The sequence below is a fragment of the Gouania willdenowi genome, chromosome 2, assembly GCF_900634775.1.
Source record: "Gouania willdenowi chromosome 2, fGouWil2.1, whole genome shotgun sequence".
Classification (NCBI taxonomy): domain Eukaryota; kingdom Metazoa; phylum Chordata; class Actinopteri; order Blenniiformes; family Gobiesocidae; genus Gouania; species Gouania willdenowi.
The window spans coordinates 8,634,294-8,653,060 of record NC_041045.1 but is presented as its reverse complement, the minus strand read 5'-3'; the positions used below and the strand labels follow the sequence as shown (position 1 = coordinate 8,653,060).

The window sequence follows — 18,767 nt, the reverse complement described above, 5'->3', positions numbered from 1 at the left end:
TCTTCATCCTCAACTCTTCTGACCACAGAAATAGTTCATTTAAGACGATAGTCCATTGTTTTGTCGGACCGCTGTGTCACATTGGGTCATAAACACATCAGATCATCCCATAAAGGCAATACAAGGTGGTATAACGGCTACTAAAAGTGAAACTGATCTTTAATTTATCTATATACTGAACGTAAAGATATTAACCTGCCTAAGTTTGTGACGGAGGAGCTCACATTTTTATTTCGCGAGTTTTCGCATCATGACGTTACAACGCGAGAAAAATCCAACTGTCCTGTTTGGAACTGACTTTTTATAAAATGTGGAATAACAAAAGAGGGAGGAAACAGAACTTTTTTTAACTATGTCCCTCTGAATGAGGCTAAAGGAATGTATATCACTGTAGCAAAACCATTATGAAGTGATTTTTCATGTACTGCCCCTTTAACACAAGTGAAGAAAACATGAAGCCTTCCCTTTCGCTGTATTCTCCATCAATCTCTGGCCACTAATAGTGCAGTAAGGAGCGCCGCTCAGACCAACTAAACCCAAACACATTCCCAACAGGCTACTCTCCTCCTCTCCTCTCCGCGTTCCATTTACCTCCGAGCAAAAATGTGAATTTCACATGTTGCTAAATTGCTCTTGTGTCCCCGGGAAAACATTGCAGTGAGGCCAAGGCAGAACGAGCCAAAAGTGTTTCATTTATTACACGCAACATAATCATAATAACAGGGATAAATGCAGGATTGGAAACAGGCATGTGACGTCGTAGCTCTACGCCCTCCAGATATACAGTATGAGGATGCTTTCAATATCTCACTGGTATCGCGTTCCCTCGCTAGTTTAAAGTGGGGAGTCAGGAGTGAATTTAGCCAATGATTGTTTTTCAAAGTAAACAATGTCATTTATTAACATTAACCTGTTTACGTCGACGAGGAGTAATCTTTGTTTTCGTTGTTAAGTAAGCGTGTAAAGAATTAATATGCAAGTTTGATTGTAGTGTGATATGAGTTTAGGATGTGACACGGTAGATGATCGTGATAACGATACAATACAATATACTTGAAAAAGAACATTTTCTTTTAAATTGCAGTTCTAAAATGCTTTAATTTGACTTTAACTCTGGACATACTTACATACCCAGGGTATTAACATTTTAACTCAATTGGACTACGTCGTGATACAACTACCACCCTTGACAATACCTGTTGTGACATTTTAATATCGCAAAATCTTCTCACACGATAAATCGTCCCACCTCTAGCCAGTTCCATTCCATTTATATTTGTTCTATCTTTCCTCGTCCTAATATGCATGGAAACTATTTTAAATCAGAACTAATAATATCTAAAAAAGAGAGCAATATTTATACAGGTGGTGGTCCTTGATTTAAAGAGACTCTTTTAATTTCATCAATAATTAAATTAGATTTTAAACAAAGAAGGAATAGCATAAGATTAATCCACAAAATACAGTATCTACACTGATCCTACTGTTTGTGTGGGGATGATGACTAAAAAAATATAACACGGATAAAGGAGTAGTTTATGCTTCACAGATAAATAAATCTGTGGTATTTTCCTAACTCTTATAAACAAATGTTGAAGTCTGAAGTTGCTATTTGCTAGATTGTCGTCGACTCCACACAAACATTGGGTTTGTTGACATATGAGTTGAACTTTTGCACATTGCATTGTGGGATTTGGAAAATACGTAGAAGAATGCAAAGATAGTGCTGCAGTTTAAACGTTTCTTGGTGTTTTTATTCGCTATACAAGGAAGACAGTTATTCGCTTGACGTTGTTTTGTTCTGCTTTGTGTATGGTGTTCTCCATGATATGAAGTCACTGCGAGACATCAAATTCCGGCCGTTTTAATTGATATCCGCCATTGTTTTTGCGCAACCTTCAATCTGTGAAAACACCACAAAATGTAACATTGTCTGTGTTTTTGGGGGCACAATGGCATCAGTAATTAGATGAGAAGATCATTTGGATGTAATACAGGTACAGGTCTAAAAAATATTAGTTATCATCCCCACCAGCTTTAAGCTAATTTATTCTAACCCATTAACACTCAAAGTAAAATCCAAAACAAATGCATAATTTCTCATCTTTTTCTTTGTTTTCATCATTGTTTCTGTGTGTGTCCATTCCATCACACTGAGACACTTTGAATCTCTTCCTCATCAACGCCAGCGAGGGACTGCAAAGAGTTTTTATTTGAGAAAATAATGAAAATGTTGTTTTCAATCATGAAAAACCAAGGCTGCACGAGTTGTGATGTCTTTGTAGTCGACGAGTTATCTGAAATAGCTGTGAGCGTGCTGCACGGAACCATAAATTTGAGCTAATGAAATAACATGCAGTTTGTAATCTCACAGTGATAAAATATAGAGACTTCGATCTGCCTCCCATTAGGCCTTTGTCCACAAGTGTATGAAAACAGAAAACCCAAACCAGGTGGTGATGAATGGAAATGTTGAATGTGGACTGGAATTTAAATCTGAGTTTTGATGTGATTACTAATGCCCTTGATCCTGTAAACCAGTTGAGTGAGGATGTAACTCAAGGAAAAGGTGAAAGGGAAGTAAGATGAAATATGCAGCGATGTTAAAGGTCCAGTATTATGCTATTTTTCACCCATCTCCATTTGTTCTAAGAAGCCCAACAACTTAGTATTTGAGCTTTGTTTTCCCAAACTTGCCTGTTTTCTGGAGTTTTAGCCTCTGAAAAGTCACTTTCATGACGCTTCTATAAACAGGCTGTTTTGGGACCTTCATGCATATGTATGAGTGGGCGTGCCTATAGACGCAGACTTCATGCCTCGCTGTTGTGAGGGCGATCAGTGATCACCATAGTGTTTTTCTGGTGCTATTCGCACACACGTGTTATTGTTTTCATCCAAAAAACTGCACATTACAGTAAAACATATGGACATTTAGGAGGATATTGCTATTGTCTCAGCGCTGCTTCAGGGTGTATGTGGCAGCAGCAGCGGAGTCAGTCAGCTGTTTCAAACACTCACCGGAGTGTTTAGCTGCTAAGTCACATTCTTCTCCTCCTCATATCTACTAACCACAGGACTAGTGCATTTAAGGAGATAATTATTTGTTTTGTCCAACCGCTGCGCCGCATTGTGTCACAAACATGGCAGATCAAGTCAAAGGCGATATAACGGCTACTAAAAGTGGAACTGCTGCATGGGCGCTAAACTGTTGTTGCTCGCTGCTCCTCACGGAGCGGTTAAGTGCAGAAAACACATTTAGAGTATGTAGAATCAGAATCAACTTTATTGTCATTGCACATGTTTCAGAGCAACAAAGCAACAAAATTTCATTTCAGTTTCATCCCGTCCAAGAAAACATGAAAAGACAATCACACATAACACTAACATAGGAGGACAGGAGCGGGAGAATTGTGGTTTGCCCCCGTATATAGATGAAAAAATGGGATAACAACAGAAGAAGAGGTGAGGGGAATATATATTCTATATTAAACCGTAGTGTTTGTTTTACCTGTGAGATAGTTTGACAGGGAGGAGCTCACATTCTTATACAGGGTAGGAGGAGTCAGGAGGAGGAGTTACCGTGTTGTGACGTCACAACGTTAAAAAAATCCAACTGCCCGTTTGGAGCTGACTTTTTACAAAATGTGGAATAAAAAGGGGGAGAGGAAACATAACCTTTTTTAACTTTGGTCCTCTGAATGAGGCTAAAGGAATGTATATTACTGTAGCAAAACCATTACAAAGTGATTTTGCCCCTTTAAATCTGAGCGTTTAGATGTGATTACGAGTGCCCTTGAGCCTGTAAACCGGATGAGTGAGGATTTTAGTTGGAAATGGTGAAAAAGAAGAATGCAGCGAAGTAAAGAACGTTACACAGAAATCAAAGAGGAATAAAGGCAGCATCCAGGGGAAAATGTAGAATGAGACCATTATACAATACAAGAGATGGGACACTTATTATGGTGATTATGGCTCATTTCCATACATATAGTGCACTCTGCCTCAGAGTCAAGGAGAGTGCGTTGACGCATGTCACTGGCAAGACTGAGCCGAGTCTGAAGATTGTGATTGGACTCGAGTCGAGGGACAATCTGACTCCTCCACACAGCGGCAAAGTCAATGGGTGGGCGGGGACCTGTTTACCAATTCACCTCAACGAGCTGTGCAGGAAAAGTATGCACTCCTTCACCTCGTGTGACTGTTTGGCTGTTGGAAGTAGGCGGAAAGCATTTGGCTGTGACATTCAAGAATTTAAGGAACCTTATGAAGAAAAAAAAACAACAACAACAAGGAAAACGGTTGACTTTGAAAGAAAAGAAAAACCAACCGTGGGAAATCACCGTCAAGTCTTTTCTCATCAAATTGAAACCACTCTCAGGTTTATAATCTCCAATCATCCTTTGTATTGAATCAAAGTATAGCACAATTTTCATTAAACAACAATCGAATACTCATCCCGTTTTTGAGGACTTTTCTAAAGTGATTAAGTAAATAAAAAGGACGAGAATTGAAAAATCATAGCCTCGGGTTGGAGTCAAAGGAGGTAATTTACTGAATAAATTACGTTGTTTCATCAAAGAAACATATTTTCATTTCACGTCGTTTGATTAAATTAAGTTAAAGTTGTAACTAATATATTCAGAATGTGTTCCTTATATTATTTACTTAGTTTTACTGCTCTTCTAACAAGTCAAATGTTTCTTATTGTGATTAAAAGAGCAATAATCTGTTCTTACATTTTCAGGGTTGTTTTTATGTTTTTATTTTGAAAAGTTTTTTCGTACGAGGTGTTGTTAAGACACTAAATTACTATTTGACACAATAGCAACTATGAATAGCTAACAATGGTTGGGATCAATTACATTTTTCAGTTACAATTACCCATGTTCAATTACAATTCATTTACAAATACAGTGACCAGCATTTTTTTTTTTTTTCCAATTACAGTTAAATAATTATTTTGGATCTTCAGAAAGTCAATTACAATTACATTCTCAATTGCTAAAGTTAAATTATAATAATCACAATTACTGAGCATGGAATAAATAACCTAATAAAAGTGAACCTTCCTCTTGTGTTAGCTTTCTGTTAGCATCTCTAATGCTAAAAGGTCCTAAATTAGTTGTAAAATACAATAAAAAATCTAATTTATTTCCTATCTATTGGTTACCTTGTTAGGCTTCCTAATCAATGAAAATATAGGTTTTAATATTTTTAGTGTAGGTGTCTGAACCTTTTTTGTGTTGGTATACATTTTTATAAATGGTAAAATGTGGGAAAGCTTGATATGAAATATATTTTAATAATTGTTAACTATGTTTTGTATTTGTGCAACCATTTTGCATTTGTTTAGAGTATTTTTTGTGTATTTCTATATTTTTCTTGTCTTCGTGTACTTTTGTTGTCGTCTTTTATATATTTTTCCTGAGTAATTTTGTGTATTACTGTCGTCGTTTTGTTCATTTTTGTAGTAGTTTTGTGTGTTTTTGGAGTTATTTCTCTTGTCTTTAACTGTATCTTCTGACAATGTTGCAATTGTTTGTGTTTTTTGCTGTATCATCTACTTTGGGGGCCACATTAAACTAAGCCGAGGGCCGCATGTGGCCCCCAGGCCTATGTCTCCCATAAGGACAAGGCTCTATGTTTATGGTTGTATTTTGTTACTTCTGAAATATCATTTCTTTATATATTATGGTTTTTCTTGACCAAATAAACTAAGCTGTTCATTGTCTTGGCTCACATTTGGTTTTCAGACTCTTGGGCCAGTTTTCAGAGACAGACACAAACATGGACCAGTTTAAGTTTCAACAGTGCCAGTTAGTGTTGTCACTGACTTTGGAATGACACACGGCGCTGTTGCTGTGTGCGTGTGTGTGCGTTGATATCCAGGGGAGGGCCTGGAGCAGCTGCTGTGCTGCTGGATTTTTCTGCTGATATTCATCGTCTCAGACAACCCGACAATCTCATATAGGCTGGTTTTCAAAAAGCGGCGTCCGTGAGGCGTCTGCGTGTCAAGACACATTTACAGTAACGACCCTGACTCAGAAATTAAAATTACCAAAAGCGATGATTTGTGGAGCATTAGCGAGGGGTAAAAAAAAAAAAAACCTCAACTATTTCCTACGCAGCACAGCTTCTGATGCTTGATCCAGACTGAACGTTCTAGTTGTAGAAAACTAGCAACTGTGGCACGGCATATCGCATTATGCTGTAGCCTTTGGGGACCCTACATAATGCAGTTATGTGACAAAGCGAGTGCATGTCAGCCACGGGCGGGTGGCTATATATATATATATATATATATATATATATATATATATATATATATATGGAGAGAACAAGTAGGAATATCAGTGTCTCATTTTGCACCTAACTCCTCTCCTCCATCACATTGTTCAGTGGCTCATTATTCATGGTCAACTCACATAAGGGCGGTTTTAAGAATGGCCACGGTCATGGGCGGGGCCAATGGGGTGCCCCAGGGTGGCACATGCCACCCCATCCAGATTCACAAAGGACAAATTAAATTGTAGCTTGTAAATTATATATATTTTTTGTTGAAACAGTGATAAATTTACAACCATATCTAATATATACTATTTTTATGCTTTTAAAATAAATAGTCATGCATTCATCACTGTTTTAAACCTTTAAACTGGGTAGGAAGTTTCGGAGCAAGCATTTGATCCACATGCAGATATGAAAAATCGATTTCATAGCATTAACTATATATGTTAAACATGTTTTGTTGCTTCAACATATAAAAGAAATTCCCTTATTGTAAATAATTATATTATTTTAGGGTAAACAGTATTAACAACTGGGGATTTTAAGTGGTTGTTTTATTATTTGAAATTTAGTGTGCCCCTGCAGTGCCCCCCTGACCAACATTACCTAAACTCCGCCCCTGGCCACGGTTACATGATATTTTTTTTTTTTAAATCTGAATTAAAATGTTCCGCTTCGCGTTTACATGGAAATGGTAATTCTGAATTAAAGTTTACATGGAAAACAGGTTTATTTGGCTTTATTTAATTCTGCTTTAGGTCTGGGGGTTGGGAAGGGTTCTGAGAACAATCCCTTTTATTGTTGGCTACAACATAAAAGACCACATAAGTAACTGTTTTACTTTTATTTTGAAGGAAGATGGGAACTAATCACCAGTAAATAAATCGCCGTAAAACTCTGCAAAACAATAACCAGGAATAAATATTTGCTCCCTGGTAAAGATAGTAGCTCTAACAACCAGTACAATGATAAACTTGGTGATATTACAGCCTGTGAATGCAGTACGAGGCAGAATTTACTCCGTCTCTGGGTTTCAGTGTCACTCGTATGATGTCCGTGTGAATTTCCGCAAGTTAATGCTTCCGTCAATCCACTCTTTTCATTATGTCCATGTCTTCTGAGGCTCTTATTAAATAAATAGTCTTGGCTGAAGTCCAGCCGGCCATCCTGGACTATTTCGTCATCGCGGCAAGTTGAGCACGTGCAAAACGACCGGAATTAACTTAAAGCGGAATTAAGTGTTTACAAGATAGAGGAATTATTTAATTCAGAATAAAAATCAGAATAAACGGGTTTAAGCTTCATTCGGATTTAATTTAGCATTAGGAATTAAGTGTTTACAACAGACATAGGCAACTGGCGGCCCGGGGGCCACATGTGGCCCTCTGTCTTAATTTATGTGGCTCCCAAAGTAAACATACAAAATGACAGACAAATACACAAAACAAAAGTAAGAATACAAAATACAAAAAAATGCCGAAAAATATACCCCAAAAAACACAAAACTACAACAAAAATGAACAAAACGATGACAGTGATACACAAAATTACCCGAAAAATATATAAAATTACAGAAAATGACAAGTACACAAAAAACAAGAAAAACACAAAAAATGACTCACAAACCCACAGTACTCACAAACAAGCAAAATAACAAAATTACATAAAATGCAAAATGGCAGCACAAATACACAATATGACTCCAAAAACATGTAATTGACAGAAAAAGTACACAAAGGACTATAGGAATAAACAAAATGCCTCACAATGAGCAAGACAACAATAAACATACACAGAATGACAGAAAAACACACAAAATTACGATAAAAACTCTTTGTTCTTTCCTGTGTTAATGCTCAGATCGCTCATTATTCTAAATGCTAACATGAATGTTGATCATGTGACTCCCTGATCAAACAAACACATTTTTGTGGCCACGCTGTGGTAAAAGTTGCCTACCTGTGGTGCACAAGGTCAGTTTAAAGAGGATTTTACTTTTATTCTGAATGTAAACGTAGCCAATGATCCCATGCAGACCCTGAGCAGTGGGTGACATTAGAGCTGTGATGAGTCTGCTCCTCAAACCAACAACAGCTCACTCCTTTGGTGAATAAAAGGTGCTTAATAGCCTTTCCAAGTGATTGATGATTGGGCCCAGCGCAGAGCTAAGATGCAGCCAAAGGTAGACAATACGAGAGCTGGCATGGATAATCCATTTATGTCAATGCAAAAGAAGACAAAATGCATGAATTCCCAATGTGGAAAAGGGTGAACGTGTGGAAACCAAGTATCACTTACTGGTAATGACTGCATTATGAGCGGCCAGCGAGGACATTAATCATACTTCTACTTGCAGTTTTTAATAAAATCTACACTCACTACTGCTTTAAAAGCTGCTGGAGACGACACCTTTACATCAGATAAATTTAAAAAAAGGATCTAAAAGGTTGAAATTGCGGCTACAATGTTTGTTTTGATCTTTCCTCGCTTTGCATTGTGGGATGTGGAGTCCCATAGAGCAGTGTTTCTCAAATGGGGTTAGATGATATGGGGTTTTATTGTGTTCATTTTTAGTTAAAAATGATAATCATACTAAATATTAACAGCAACTCACAAAACAACAACAAAAACACACAAAATAAGAGAAAAATATACTAAGTAATAATAAGAACAGACAAACAACAACAAAAACACACAAAATAAGAAAATAAGAAAAAAATATACTAAGTAATAATAAGAACAGACAAACAACAAAGAAAACACACAAAATAAGAAAATAAGAAAAAAATATACTAAGTAATAATAAGAACAAACAACAACAAAAACACACAAAATAAGAAAATAACAGAAAAATATACTAAACAATAATAAGAACAGACAAACAACAACAAAAACACAAAATAAGAGAAAAAAACACTAAATTATAATAAAAGAACAGAGAAACAACAACAAAATTACACCAAAAACACACACACTACAAGAGAACAATACTTACTATTACCAGCAACACAAAATGACAACAAAGACAAAAAATTTGAGGAAAACACATAAGATCACTACAGAATACACAAAAATAACAGAGAAACATAAAAAACGACACCAAAAACACACACACACAGAGCATAATTTAAATAATACCAACAACACACAAAAACAACAACACAGACACATAAAATAAGAGAAAAATATACTAAATAATAAAGAACAAATAAACAACAACAAAATACACACAAAATGACATAAAAAAGTGACATAAAGAGTATTTTTACTTCTTTCATACCGTGATAATTCTGACAATTTCCTACATTATCCATGAGATATTACAGTTGAGATCAAAACAATTAACTTTCAAGTGCAAATTTCAACCTTTTAGATCTTTTTTTTTTTGTGCAAACATTCTTTGTTTTATTGATCTATGAGGCCTACATTATTTACTACTTTTTAACTAGATTTCAATGTTTTTCCGAAAACTCAGGTGTTTCCATTTCCAGTTTTTATTGCGCTATTTAGATTTTGCGCATTTCAAAGGTTAATAGAAACACAGCTAGTGTTACATCGCAGGTAAATGTAGCTTCAAAATGCAAACGGTAGAAATAAGAGCCAAAAACATTGAAGATTGAACTTAAACGTCAACGGTTTGTTTGTTTTCTCCTCAAAATTTCAAGACCACGTGCAGAAATGAGAATATTGATGGGATGGTATTTTCCCTACATTCGCAGACTTGTCAAAAAAAAAATTCACTCTCTCTCAATCTCTTTTATTCCGTTTCTTCCAGATCCGGCATTTTTTGCAAAATCAATTCCCTCACTTTCCTAATTTTGATGGATTCCCTTCTCTGTCTAAAAATAACTCAAAAATACCTGACTTCAATCTTATACGATTACATTTTTAGAATGAACCAGACCTCCCTGAATTCCCTGAGAACTGTCTGGGATCGAGACCTCCAAATAACTATATCTGATGAACAATGGAGCCGTATCTTTAATCTTGTTCACACATCCTTCACTAATGCAAGGTGAGCTAAGATTCATCCAGATAGAGCGGACTCCTGTAAGAGATGATCTCATGCACATGTTTTGGTCGCGCCCCAAACTTTTTGAATTTTGCTGTGCCATTTACGACATGTTGAGAACGGTCCTTGGTCGCACAGTGAACCTTGACCCCCTTGTCGCTCTTTTTGGATTGCCCCCATCACTTGTTTGCCCCAAAAGGGACGTGAGCTGTGTTTAGACCGTCGTGAAACAGGTTAGTTTTACCCTACTGATGATGTGTTGCTGCAATAGTAATCCTGAGGCTCATCCTCCTCAAATGGACGCCTGCATCCCGACCTACACATAATAGATGATTCAGGAGATTTTGCAATGCGTGAGACTCGAGAAAATCAGATTCTCCCTGAATGGTTCCTTACAGGCCTTTTATAAAAATCTGGCTACCTTATTTTTTTTACTGCATATAGATACCTTGCACATTGAAGCTGAAACACAATAAACCGAGTTGCTGATTATGTCTATTATTATTTATTTATTTCATTTTCCTTGAATTTTCCTTGTTATTTTATTTTCTTGTTAATTTGTTAAGTCCCTTTTTCGGTTTTTCTTTGAATTGTAATTATTTTAGCCCTTTGACACTTGATTGTCTTGTCCACCTTGTTGTTTGTGGTGTGAATGGTTGTGAGGGAATGATTTGCTTCCAATGCTCCTTGGATTCATGTTATGTTTGATCCAACTGAGGGATGACCACTGATGCCTTGTACTTTCCCACTGTAAAAAACCAATACAAATATTGGACAAAAACAAAACAGAAAAGAGAGAAGTCGCCAAGAAAGCAATAGTCCCAAGATGACTGGTTATAGGTTTGCTTGATCATACATGTACGATAGACACAGACATATATAAATATATACTTTTCACCCCCTTCATAGAGAAACAGGTTGTTAGGTACGGTATGTATAATTTAAATCATGGAGGAGTCTGAACAGAAACTAGGGAGAAAAACCCTGATAAATAATTTCCACTCTTATCGTCTTTTCACCAACACTGCATTCAGACCAGGTACACAGGCAGCCGTGGGACTGATTATAGCCAGAACTGAACTAGCTCGTCTCTCTATAACGCCTGGGTCAGTGTGTGTGTGTGTGTGTGTGTGTGAATATTTGATACCCATTTTATGAGAGTGTAAAATGATTTCAGCGGGCGTCATTGATGCCGGTGCAGCACGGCGTTCAGCTCCAAATGATTTCATTACTCTGGAATCAAAGTGCCCTAATTGGAGATGGATGTCCTGATTTGCAGTGACACAAAGTGTGTGTGTGTGTGTGGGGTGTGTGTGTGCGTGTGTGTGTGCAGTTGCTTCCACAGCCTGTTTGTGTTTGGATGATTGGAAAAAGAATAGCAGGCTAGCGTTTCAGACAAATAGACAGACAATAAAGGAAATCTATCAATCTATCAGATACGCATAAAAACACACAAACGTGTAAATAAAACGATATACATCTTAGTAATAGGTTCAAAATACAAATTCTGAATTTTATTAGAATAAGGCAAACATAGGCAACTGGCGGCCCGGGGGCCACATGCGGCCCTCTATCGAATTTTATGTGTCCCCCAAAGTAAACGTACAAAATGACAGAAAAATACACGAAACAAAAGCAAGAATATATTAAGAAAATACAAATAATCACAACATTGCAGGAAAACACAGTAAAAAAACAAGAAATACACAGAAAATACTCACACAACACACACAACTACTACAAAAATGAACAAAACTGCAACAGTAACACACAAAATTACAGAAAATGACAAGAGAAGCACATCAAAAGACAAGAAATGCACAAAAATTACTCAGAAAAATGCAAAATGACAACACAAATACACAATATGACTCCAAAAAACATATATTTTACAGAACAAATGCTCAATAGGACTCCAGAAATGCACAAAATGCTTCACAACGAGCAAGACAACAACAAACATACACAAAATGACATAAAAACACACAAAATGACTATTAAAACTCTTTGTTCTGTCCTGTATTTATGCTCATATCACTCATTGTTGTAAATGCTGATATAAATGTTGATCATGTGACCTCTGAACACATTTTTGTGGCCACCGCTGACATAAAAGTTGCCTACCTCTGGAGTAAGGCACTACAAACAAGATAAATATAAAAAACTGAGTCTGAAATATAAAAAAACAAACAATAATTGAACTTGAAACAGCTGCAGCTTAAAGACGTTATTCATTTACTTATTCCTGAATCTTATTCCTGATGTCCAACGAACACATTTTGCTCTGAATGCTGTTAAAAAAAACTATAGAACATCGTGGAATGAGTGATAACACACATTTTAAAGAATCTAACTATGTAAATAAGTGGAAAGAAACAGTATTTAGTGCGTCCTGAACATAGTTATTTCTATAATTTTTTATCACCTCCCTCCTGATGTGGAGCCAGCACTGATCCTTGTATTTTCAGTTTATGTTCTACTCTAGATTTCTGTGTTTTTGGTGTCATTTTGTGTGTTTTTAGATCCATTTTGTATGTTTTTAGTGTCATTTTGTGTATTTTGTTGTTATTTGTTTCATTATTCAGTATATTTTTCTCTTATTTTGTGTGTTGTTGGTATTATTTTAATTATTCTATCTCATTGTGTGCGTTCTTGGTATCGTTTGGTTGTTTCTTATGTCGTTTTGTATGTTTCTCTGTCACTTGTGTGTATTTTGTAGTGTTCCTGTGCTCATTTAGTGCGTCTTTGTTGTTGTTGTTTTGTGTGTTGCTGGTAATAGTAGGTATTTTTCTCTCTTAGTGTGTGCGTGATTTTGGTCTCATTTTGTGTATTTTGTTGTTGTTTATCTGTTCTTTTTATTATTCAGTATTTTTTTGTTGTTGTTTTGGTATTATTATTGTATTAGTGTGTGTGTTTTTGGTGTCGTTTTGGTTGTTTCTTCTGTCATTTTGTACGTTTCTCTGTTATTTTTGTGTATTTTGTTGTGATCCTGTGTATTTTTCTCTCATTTACTGTGTCTTTGTTGTCGTTTTTGTGTGTTGCTGGTAATATTTAGTATGATTATAATTTTTAACTAAAAATAAATATGATAAAACCCCATATTTTTGATGTTTTCATTTGTAATTTTCTACACTCTCTCTCTCGCTCTCTCAAGTACCCCCTGAGGAAAAAGGAACGTATGTGTTTCTTTGGAGGATAGATAGATCTGTATCTCACAAACTGCAGTTAGCTGCCAACATTAATTGTTGAAAATCCGTGTGTTGTTGTATCAAATGAGGTGATTGCTCTGGTTTCCAGCAGCACAACGACATGATATGTTACACTAAAACTAAATAGAGACAGACTTGTGCTTGTCTAAAAAGCAGATTGTCCTGTGCAGAGCTTCCACACAGCCAGATGTAGTCGTATATTTCATTAATAATGCAAGTCAGAGCAGTAACTGACAAACACAAGTGATGGACATCTCAGGGCTACACAAGCGTTCGGAAAAAGCGTCATCTGTGACGAGCGGTAGAAAGTAGAAGCAAACGAACAAAAGCAACACAGCAAAAATAAATAGGAACAGATTTAGATTTGTGAGGCAAGTTAATATGAATTAACCAGGAACGCAGTTACAGCAAATAAATGCAAACACAAGCAGGAGAAACACAGTATGAGAGGCTGTCTGTGAGAAAGACAAACAAGAAGAACAGCAGATGAAGTAAAAAAAAATTTAAAAAAATGATAAAACAATTTTTTTTTTGTAATTTTTGATTGATTCTACGGCTGCTCGATGATAGAAATAACAATAATCACGATCATTCTCGTCTATTCAAACGACTGTCAAGCAAAAAGTTATTTATTTTGTTGTACAAAACAACGTAAAATATCCTTTAGACGTAAATAAAATCCTTTAAACACTAAAATCAAGTATGTTTACTTTTGCACAAAACTAAACACTTCTTGCACGTGATGTGTCGTGTATTAAACAACTCAAAGTTTGTCGTCTTTTTTCTCATGTGTTTCACACTTTATTCTTTGCAGATATTCCAAATCATCAAAGTTTGTTTAATTTAGCAAATGAAACACATGTACAATTAAAATGAAAAAAATGAAAAAAAAAAAACTAATGATAGTCTTTTCGCGATTATGTTATTGTGCAATCGTTAAGTGTAATAATCAAAATTGTAATAAAATTTCAATTAATTGCACAGCCCTAAATGTTTGACTGAAGTGGGAAAAAAATAAATTATTTTTCTTTTCTACATAACTTCATCTCCTCCTCCAACAATAAGAACAGCCATCTGCGAGTAAAGCTGTGACAGTTAAGACCTGCTGGTTAAATGACCCAAAAATCAGTAAATCATATTATGTGTGCTAAATTGAGTCATTTGCTCTCCTCCTCTTAATATTTGTTTGTTGTGTTTAACAGACGTAACAGGTCAGTAAATCAATAAATAAATGAATCAGTCAAATAATTGTCATATCCATTCATCTGCCGATAAACAGAGTCTTTGTGCGGTCAGTGATTTTTACTTGAACTAAAACTGGGATGTTCAGTTTGAGCTCTGACGAGAATTTAATATCAGTTGGAAATATTTAATCAAAACACCAGTGCAATAGACTTCACAAAAAACTGCTCTGTCTTTGGTATTTGTTGAAATGTCAGATGATTAAAAAAATCCTCCTCAGAGCACGGAACTACATGGTTTGTGTGTCATATAGGAAGCAAAAATGTCAAACTTGAAATGAAAAATATCAGCCTGCGCTGCCCTCCCTGGACGATCACACACGATGACAATTACAGAGAACTTTCATTCTAGAACAGTATCGTTGACTCACTACCTAGAAAAATAATGTTTTACTCTGTACTTTAAAATACATTTGCTTAGTTTATAAATGTAAAACCAGATTTGGGCACTTTTTTATGACAGGAGGGGCCACAAAATGTAATTTATAAACTAATGTAATGAGCAATAATGCAGGGAAGAACAAAGGGATTCTGTGCTTTTGTTCTCGTTTTGTATATTTTTCTGTCATTTTTTGTATTTATGTTGTCAGATTGTGTTTTTGGAGGAACTTTTGCTGTATTTTTGTTGTTTTAGAAATGTTTGGAGTCAATTTCTATATTTTTCAAATATCTTTATGCACATTTTAGAAGATTTGTTTTTGTTTTTTTTAAGTAATTTTGTGTATTTTTGTTGTTATTTCAGGTTTTTGGAGTCATTTTTGTTGTCTTATGTATATTGTTCTGTCATTTTGTGTATTTATGTTTTTGGAGCAACTTTTTCAGTATTTTTGTTATTTTATAAATGTTTGGAGTCAATTTATGTATTTTTGCATTTCAGTAGTCTTATGTTTTTTTGGAGTAATTTTGTGTATTTTTTAAAATATTTTTGCATGTAAACATGTAATATTGTCCCAAAAGGTGTTGGTGAGGATTTAGTCCATGTCATATCACATCATTTTATGTCATTTTGAGCAATATTTCATATTTCTCTCTCTGTTAATCTGTTTACTGTGAAAAATTGAGTGGTATTGTACAAAAACATGCATTCAAGGGTATATTTTCAGCCATATTGCAATTTCAACTTGATTTTGTTTGAAAAAAAAAATATTGAATAATTAAAAAAATAAATAATATTGCCATTTTTTTTTTTAAAGAAGTGAATAGTCTTTTTTGTTTTGTTTACTGCAATCAAATTTAAGCACTTCTGTTCCCTTTTCTCCAGTATCAGAAGCTTTCTTCCTAAATAATTGCATGCAAATCATGAACTCTTAATTAAATTTTAAAAGCAAAAATAATTTTCAATTTTAAAAGGAAAAGTTCCCTATGTTTTACCCTAGCAACTAACCTGCTAAAAAAAGTTGGTAATATTGAACCTTTTGATTCAAAGTTAGTACAAACAACTAACTATAACCATTTTAACTCATAGTATTTGTTAATAACTTTTCAAATAAACTCATTTTTTAATGTAAAAAAAACCTCCTTTACTTGGTAGAACATCCCATTTCTCTGCAGACTGAAAAGTTCAACTTTTCTAGTGCTCAGTGTTTAAAGTGCACCAGAGAAAAGTTGTATAAATCACTGTAAGCCAAAGGAAAAAAACTTAAAGAAATGTCATGGAAATGCACTACGCATACATAAATGTATCCTTCAAACAGGGATCTAAGTGCATGGTTACACTGTTCTCATAATGTAACAGTTTATAAGGATTTTACTGGGTTCATGGGAAGTTTTAGAAGAAACGACTGGGACACCAGAAACTCCATTATTGATTTGTGTTTTTGTGGCTTCATATTATAACGTATTCTGCTCAATACAAGGATTGCCTTGCAGTGCAGCGTGGCCTCTTTTAAAACCCTGCACAGGAATGTGTGGCGCCGTCAAACTGATGCATTTAAACCTCAATAAAACCACGTGCGAGTTAGAAAAAATGCCACGCGCTTTGACACTCAGATGCGTTCATACATTCCTCTCAGCCCCGTGTGCATCTGCCACCATAATTTGTGATAATGACGGCGTCCCAGCAGGGCCACTCTGCACGGAGTGATTCAGATTTGATTTAGTACATTAATTACGCCCCTTTTAAGCCAGTGTCATGGACAATATTTTACAATTTGATAAGCAAAAGACGCGCCGCGGGATCATTTTGATGAATAGCGAAGAATCGGCTGCGGCGCGCTTTTTATGGTCGTACCTTTTAATTTAACGGTAATCACTTTCCCCCGCACCCCCGCCCCTCCAAGCCAGGGAAGCAGCAAGACTTTAATTTCACCTCTAAGACCTCTGCTCTGCAACATGTCAGCTTTGATCAAATGGAGGAAACAATAAAAAAAAAAAATCGTATACGTGCGGTAAAAACACAATCCGATGTGTTTGTGTCCGTGCATATGTTTGTGTATTATGTGCTGCATTAGAATGGGACGTGGACTCAACAGGTCTGTGGTGCTACAGGCTACACAACCATGACTAAACGTGTGTGTGGGAGGCAGACGGACCACATCCAGACTGAGGCCACATGTCCTACAGGGATCTGGTCCAACACTCCATTCTAATATTCACTCTATATTCTATCATAGAAATAGAAAATGAACTTTATTTCTATGCATTTCGAGCAATCTTCACAATATTTGAACAATTATAATGAATTTTCAATCATCCGTTTCCAGCACACAGGTAACAGCATGCAGAGGTGAAAGTAAGTCCTCACATTACTGCAATTGAGTTGCTTTTATGGGTAATTGAGTATATTTATAACTACTTTTTAAAATAAGTAATTTGTTACATTTCTACACCCAACTGTTACTGAGTAAATCATTATTTTTTTTTGTTTTTTAAATGATCAACGGACATTGTGTAGCAGGGCTGCACAATTATGGCCAAAATGAGTATCACAATTATTTTGATCAATATTTTTTAATCATGATTATTAATCTCAGTTATTTATCATTTTAGAGAAAAGGTCTGTATTTTTATTTACCTACTTTTATAGGTGAACAGTATAGAGTGCAAAAGAAAAGCTTTGAACAAGAATATTGATAAAGAATTTGCCAAAATGTACTATAAATACACTGTTATACAGTGCAACTCCTTGAAAACAATGACAGCGTATAAAGAAAAGTTAAGAACATTAGATTTAAGCTACAGGTTTTGATCAAAAAACACCATCCTGTCAACAATTTATTGGATTAATTAATTAGGTACTTACGTCAATCAATTCATGGGGGGCGTGTCGACATGTTCAACGTGAGCGCCCCACCTAAAAAAAAACCCTAAAACTCCAGCTTTATATCCAGCAGAGGCTGCATTTTAATGACCAGACAACAATCAAATGCATCATCATTTTCCCATCATTTGACCTTTTTAAACTAGCTTTTAACTTATGACTGTCACGTATTTTCTGTATTTACCATTGTTGTTGTCCATTTCTTTTTTGACAAAAAAAAAATATATATATATACACACACACAAGAAAATATGTAATGAAAATAAAATGTAAATGTCTAACTTAAATAAGCAATGTGAAATTAACAGTAAATATGCAATGTGTTGACTTGTAAGTAAAATGTGCTTCATATAACCTTTTTATGTTTTCATTTAGGCGGTTTAAAATCCAAAACTTGACAGGTAGTGAATATTTTGTCTGCTTATAATGTCGAGAACATAACGCAGAAAGGACTTTTTTTGTCTTGAACTCCACCAAATAATGAGCTGTAAAAGACAAATGGGCACAGTGCGTTCCTATCTGGCAGGGTTTCTGGCTGCTACAATCAGGGTGCTCATTTTCTTAGAATTAAAAGCTGTAATTATGACTGCCGCTGCTGCGTATGAGGGGTGAAAACAGCTCCCAATCCCAACCTTTTACAAGCCCCTCATCTGGTTCAGGAGGCTAATGAAAGTCTACACTCCGCCGGGTGAACACGCCCCTTCCTGACGCTTGGTACCGCGTTGTCATTATAGTGAAGAGGCTGTGTTACAGCCTTT

General features: G+C 35.6%; 1 protein-coding gene and 1 long non-coding RNA gene across 7 annotated transcripts in view; both read right to left on the bottom strand.

The window, feature by feature from the left end:
* The window catches only part of LOC114475571 (receptor tyrosine-protein kinase erbB-4-like), a 344,779-nt gene that overhangs the window by 161,193 nt on the left and 164,819 nt on the right, over positions 1 to 18,767 (bottom strand). The window lies entirely within an intron of this gene.
* Positions 2,610 to 18,203, bottom strand: LOC114475644 (uncharacterized). The gene is made up of 4 exons (XR_003675491.1): positions 18,194 to 18,203; positions 17,285 to 17,291; positions 12,577 to 12,584; positions 2,610 to 2,858 (listed from the first exon to the last, which is right to left on the bottom strand). It is a non-coding gene; the product is annotated as an uncharacterized LOC114475644 (long non-coding RNA).